At 32.3% G+C, this 7,013-nt stretch overlaps 1 long non-coding RNA gene across 1 annotated transcript; it reads right to left on the bottom strand.

Annotated features, from left to right (window-relative positions):
• Nucleotides 1-3,791: 3,791 nt before the first annotated feature.
• LOC132759417 (uncharacterized) lies at nt 3,792-7,008 on the bottom strand. Its single transcript, XR_009629709.1, has 2 exons — nt 6,913-7,008; nt 3,792-5,067 (listed from the first exon to the last, which is right to left on the bottom strand). It is a non-coding gene; the product is annotated as an uncharacterized LOC132759417 (long non-coding RNA).
• Between the last annotated feature and the right edge of the window lie 5 nt (nt 7,009-7,013).

The following is a 7,013-nucleotide window of genomic DNA, read 5'->3' as shown; positions in this document are numbered from 1 at the left end:
ACGAAACCACCCCATTGTCCAGTGTGATAGACCAAATATAAACAGAACAGGACAGAAATTCTATTGTTTAACGTATACAATACAGTATCTTGTTACATCACACATATCAAATATTATAAATAGCTAAACACATGATAGAATTTAAAGATTTAAAAGATAAACATTTGGCCTGTTTTCCCCGCCATTCCACTCCCTTCCCCCGCTCCATTCCCGTGGATAGGTCACTACACTGGTGCATAAAGGTCATACAGAATATTTCATCTTTACAAGTGAAATAAGACTTCATAAATTTGGCATACAAATGAGTTCACAGTTTAAAATTGCAAAAGGCAACTATATAATAATAAAGTACAGCAATTTGTTAAATAAATATATTGATCACAAACCTGTGCCCTTTTTTGCGACTCCCTAAAAATGGTATTGCACGGCCATGCATATATTTTGATGTGACATCATTTGAGTTATATGACATAGCGAAAGACGCACCAAATGTTAACGTTATACTATAGACGTGTAAATGAAAACTGGTACTTTTTAACTACAGTCTTTATTTTTGGTATTTGATGAATAGAATATTAAATTTGTGTAAGTTCATTTCTGAATTTATTGAACTCGTTGAGTAAAATAGAAATATGCGAGCCTCTATAATAGGAATGCCTGTGGCCCGCAAAATATATTTTTATTCAACAAGTTCAATAAATTCAGTATTAAAACTTATACTCATTCAATATCCTCTATTTATCACATACCTGTGCCGCTTTCACGACTCCGTAGAGGCTGAATTGCATGGCCGTGCATATACTCGTAGTTTGACATGCAAACATAGCGTTAAAATGCACTAAATGTTAGCGTTACAGTACACTACATAGGCACGTTACAAAAAAGGATTATTTTCACCATAAAAAAACAGTTATTATGTTGGTTATGTGATATATAGAATATTATATTTATGTAGATGCACGTTACAACAAGGAACATCGCAATGCGATGCAACCAGGTTTTCAGCAAAATATTTCACAGAAGCTTCGTCATGCAGGGGCATTTGTTTTAAAGTGAACACCCGCCCGCCCACCCAAAATCACAAAACCGGGATGATATGCCACAAGGAATCTTGATGAGAAAAGCTTCTGTGAAAGTTTGTCAAAATAGTTTGTAGAAGAGGTTTGCAAATAAGAATTTGTTCACTTTATATTCTATATATGGAACAAAAAACAATATATTTCTATATAAGGGAAAAAAATAAATGGCAATAATTAGGTCAAACATTATCAAATCTCATAACCCTGACAACATGCAGCAAGAGTTGATGACAAAGCTTCTGCGAGAGTTTTGTCAAAATCCCTAGAGAATTGTAGGAGTTGCGCACAGAATTGCGCAGAGAAGAAGTGTTCACTATAATATATTCTGTATAAGGAAAAAAAAACAAAGGGCCAAAATTAGGAAAAAAATTATCTAATCACAAAACCCCGACAATATGTGCTATGGCACTTGATGACAAAGCTTCTGTGAAAGTTTGGTCAAAATCCGTTGAGAAATGTAGGAGAAGTTGCGCACTGTAGAAATTGTTCACTATTATATTCTGTATAAGGAAAAAATACACAAAGGGCCATAATTCGGTAAAATATTATCCAATCACAAAACCCCGACAATATGTGCCAGGCACTTGATAACAAAGCTTCTAAGAAAAGTTTTGGTCAAAATCCGTTGAGAAATGTAGGAGGAGTTGCGCACAGAAGAAATTGTTCACTATAATATTCTCTATAATGAAAAAAACAAAGGGCCATAATTAGGTCCAATATATACCAATTGCAAAACCCTGACAATATGTGTCAGGGCACTTGATGACAAAGCTTCTGAGAAAGTTTGGTCAAAATCCGTTGAGAAATGTAGGAAGAGTTGCGCACAGAAGAAATTGTTCACTATATATTCTATATAAGGAAAAAAAACAAAGGGCCATAATTAGGTCAAATATTATCTAATCGCAAAACCCCGACAATATGTGCCAGGGCACTTGATGACAAAGCTTCTGTGAAAGTTTGGTCAAAATCCGTTGAGAAAATGTAGGAGGAGTTTGCGCACAGAAGAAATTGTTCACTATTTATTCTATATAAGGAAAAAAACAAAGGGCCATAATTAGGTCAAATATTATCTAATCGCAAAACCCCGACAATATGCGCCAGGGCACTTGATGACAAAGCTTCTGTGAAAGTTTGGTCAAAATCCGTTGAGAAATGTAGGAGAGTTGCGCACAGAAGAAATTGTTTACGCCCGCCCGCCCGTCCGCCCATCCGCCCGCCCGCCCGCCGACATACCTCAATCTAATAACCAGTTTTTTCCTTCGGAAAACCTGGTTAAAAAGGATTACTTTCACCATAAAAAACAGTTATTATGTTGGTTATGTGATATACAGAATATTATATTAATGTAGATTCATTTCTTAATTTATTGAACTCGTTGAACAAAGTGATATTATACAACTGGTTCAATAAATTCAGTATTGAATCAACACTCATTTAATATCCTCTATTTCTGTCTGCTTTTAATGCTTCATATATTTATTATATAAGTTCATGTCACCAGTTTCTAGCTTTAAATGACAGAGAAATGTCACAGGTACAATTAGATACAGCCACATATGTATGTCTCATTTATCTTAGTTCATATTCTTTGAATAAAGTTCACAAAAAAACTTGGCATGGTTTCAACAAAATTTAATGACCGAATAACATTCTATATATCTACACAAGTTATATAACAATTTTTTGTCAGTGAGAAAATATGGAAAGTCTATACAATGAATGTATAAGATATATTACTTAATATATATAGAACAAATACTAAAATAAAAAGTTAAATATCATTGTATCTATAACAATTTGTGTCTGTCAATTTCATAATAAAATATCATTGAGTACCAGTTACAGGAATAATATCTTCACTCTATGAATAAAATGAATTCAGGTCCACATATGGTTTACTGCTAACTAAAATTACACTTTATTGTCACAAAAACAAATCATAAAGTTAATAAAACTTGTAAAAAAATGACCTTCTTGTAATGTATATCTTGGTAAGATATTTTGATAAGATAAAAATAATCCTAAACATATCAAATGTGCATTGAAAAAAGTGTGTTTGTAAAATCTATTAAACAATAGCATGCAAAGGTGCTAGTTGAACTGATTTGACCTAAAATTTGTTTAATATTGTTATTTTAAAGACCCTGTATGTTGTACATGTAATTCAGGATGTAACAACACTTAAGTGAAATTTTATGTATATAAATATTCTTCTAAAACAATTTCCAAACATCCAAGAATATGTTAAATATGTACAGTAACTGTAAATGTTTATGAGCAATATAAGTAATCATTAAAATATATGCATTCAGTTCTGATTGAAAAAATTGGCTTAGACTTTATCGAAATAAATTTATAATTACCTCCCTTTATTACTTCGGCAATATATTAACAAATAATGCCTTTTGGAACTTACAATATTGATAAATCTTCATTTGAGCATCATATTTAAAATGATATAAAAGCATAAAATAATTTGAGTTACAGGATCTTTAATATGTAATACCATGGTCTATAATATGTAATATCATATACATATATTTAAAAAAAATCTGATTGATGTTATACTAGCATTTTGTCTGAAACAAGATACATGTATATTGTAACAAAAACTAAGATTTTTTCTTCTTCTATCAGTATAAGTAAATATTATACTCATCTAATTTCATGTAAGCATTAAAACATGTGGTGTAATTGTATCTATTGAAAACATAAATTTTATTTTTTTATTTTGGTAAGGTTTTACATGGCACGAACACAACATAGGCCATATGTCAAATGTTCACTTTTTCTTGTGAAGGAAGGGAAAAGGCCTCAGGCGCCCTCCCATGTATCATTTCAGGCATGAACGGGCACCAAAGTAGAACCATCAACATTTTGTAAGCTAGCTGGATAGCTTTCTTACTAAAAAGATACAAATGTCTCTTGCAGGATTTTGATTCCACAGTGGAAAATGTCATGTGCTTTGAAGTCAACAACCTTAACGCATGGCAACAGCCCATTCTATATTCATTTTCAGAGAAAGGTTCAACCATCGGGTATAGGATAGTAGCTTTAAAATTTAGCTTCAACTACATATGTATGTCTTGGGGTTTGGACTTACATATAGCAGTGAAACAATGGAATGGGTTTAAAACTATGCAAGCTGACAACAGCATTTTTCTTGCTGCATACACATGTTTTAAGCTGGTGATTAAAATCATTTATTTTCCAGAAATATACTGATTTATGTCAGCTATTATTACTTATAAACAAGTTAATCAGTCTAAGTATGTATGGTATTTTTGAAATTGTCTGATAAGAAATAAATAAAGATATACATGTATTAAATAATCATCAATGCTTATATTCACATCTGTTGAGAAATAGAGGAGTTTCATACAGAAAATACTGTTTTACACTCAGCCGCCCACACTTCACATTCACCTAGAAACCAGTTTCCTTGTGGAAAACCTGGTAATAAATAAACAGGTTAAAGTGAAATATAATCTTGAAATACTGTATGATAATAATTTTCTAAAAAGAGATCTCCAGATCAAAGGAAGAGGTATAGTTACGTAAACTGAACATTTTTACCACATTTTTACAAATTTCTAAGGTCACAAATTCATAGAATGAACAGAATTGGCCGTCTTTCTTTCCTTTCAAAGATCATGCCCTTGCAAAAGTAGGGTAAATAATTTTCTCATAAGAGAAATGTGTAATGCCTTTTTTAAAGACCCAACAAAATGATGAACTTATCTAAACTTTCATCTTTGTTTGTAATGCTTTATTTTTAGACCCAACAATATGATGAATACATTTAAACTTTCATCTTTGTTTTTTTTCTTGTTTTACGATTTTGTGGCGACGTCTCCGAGGACGCCCCGACCACAACTTGACTGCCTTGTATTTCCTCTTGTGACACGCCCTCTGCATTTTTAAGTTTTCCTTGTGCTTCAACGTAAAACATGACATCACGTAGCTGCTCCCTCAATTCCTGAATCTCCTATAGATAAATAAGATATCTCTTGCTTGATTATAAAATTAAATTAATTCAAAAATCCAAAATTAATATAAACCATATCAATGTAAATGTGTCATCAATATTTTTCTGTCAATCAATAATCAATATATATTTGGAAATTTTGTTTGACTTATTATTTAAATGTCCAGAAGTAATTGAATTCATCCAAAGCATATACTGAAGCAGGTGTCCATGTCTAAAACTATGCTGTTGTAATGTAATGGACTTATAATTTACGTCAGTGATGACTTATATGTTCAGAAAACAAGAGCATTACTTGCAGTGTTAACACTTTGTCTGTTTACATAACAACTTTTGATAAGAATTCTAAATTAAAAAGGGGGTGTCAGGGGCGTTCGTGGCCAACTGGTTGAGGTCGTTGACTTTAAACCACTTGCCCCTCACCGCTGTGGGTTCGAATCCCGACAAGGACTTTGGATTCTTTCATGTGAGGAAACTATCCAGCTAGCTTACGGAACGTCGGTGGTTCTACTCAAACCCAAACAAACAAACAAACAAACAAATAAACAAAAAGGGGTTATAGCTCCAAAAAATCACCTTTCAGAATCATTCTCTTTGTGTAACAACTGTCTCTTGTCAAGATAAGTAAGTATTTCAAGTTTCATGTTGGTAACTTTTAAAATGTTTGAATATTGGGCTACATTTAATTTTCTGCATGACAACAACAATGATGATGACAACAACAAGAATGACTCCATTGCAATCATAATAGCTTAACTTCTGAAACACAGATGTTAAAAAACACAATAGTATGTGTTTCACTTAAATCATTTAAACAGGCATGAAAGCGAATTATAGTCAAGTAATTATCAATTTATTGGGGTATCATCAATATTTTCCATCCCATATTGATATACATGTATCTTCAATATGCTTTGCAGTGAATCAATGACAGTTTTAATAATGGTCACCTAGTGCCAAACTTAGGCTTGTTCTTTGTCATGTTATTGAATGGACAAGGATTTTCCACGTTGTGTCTCTCTGTGACATTGACCTTTGACCTAATAACCTACTAATCAAGTCCCATTCATGGGCCATGGGCAATGTCCCTATCAAGTTTCACATACTTAAGTATTCCTTCTCAATTAATTGAGTAAACATGAATTTTACACTGAGTGTCCATGTGACCTTGACTTTATAATCATAAAATCAATAGGGCTACTGGCATATACCAATCTCCCTATAATAAGAATACAGAGTGCAAACCTAAAAGTTATAAAGTTCTTTAGCAGAAATCAATGTTGCTTACAGACCGACAGATGGATAGATGTACTGATAGACAGACAGGAACAAAACCATATTAAGAGCCTAATTTGCTGGATAGAAGTATGAAAGGAGAGGGGAGCATAATCCTTAAAATCTGCTTAACAAAATTACCTGCCCTTGATAGAAATGATGTGATTTTGTTTCGTTTGTTTTTGGTTTTTTTTTGCTGTTTTTCTTAGAAAAAAATAAAAAAAAATTACAAGACCTGTCAAAGGGCAGCAGGCTCCTCTTTATTTCAGTGATGGATAGTTTAATAAAAGCAACATTTAAAAGGGGATATAATTTTGCAACATTTCTTGGCAGACTTACCTACCCTTGATAGATAGTCACTTTGTATTTCAAGTTTGAACTTTAATTGTTAAAAGAACAATTAAAGTTCAAACTTTAAATACAAATGTTTATTAATAAAAAAATCTAAATAAAAAGGGAGATAGTCAAGCAAATATTCCAGGATTATCTGCATTTCAAATTTGACAGTGAATAAGAAGTGAATAGAAGGCAAGAAAATGAATGAAGAAGACTGGTTATTTTTGCACTTACTTTATCTTTGGAAGTTGTAAAATCTTTGAATTCTGACTCAATGGTAGTAACTCGTTTCTGCCACACGTTTTGGTTCTCAAGTAAACATTTATTCATTCTTT

This window comes from Ruditapes philippinarum, unplaced genomic scaffold (genome assembly GCF_026571515.1).
Source record: "Ruditapes philippinarum isolate M1 unplaced genomic scaffold, ASM2657151v2 ctg2377_1_1_1_1, whole genome shotgun sequence".
Lineage (NCBI taxonomy): Eukaryota > Metazoa > Mollusca > Bivalvia > Venerida > Veneridae > Ruditapes > Ruditapes philippinarum.
The sequence above is the reverse complement of the archived record's forward strand: the minus strand, read 5'-3'. Positions and strand labels throughout refer to the sequence as shown.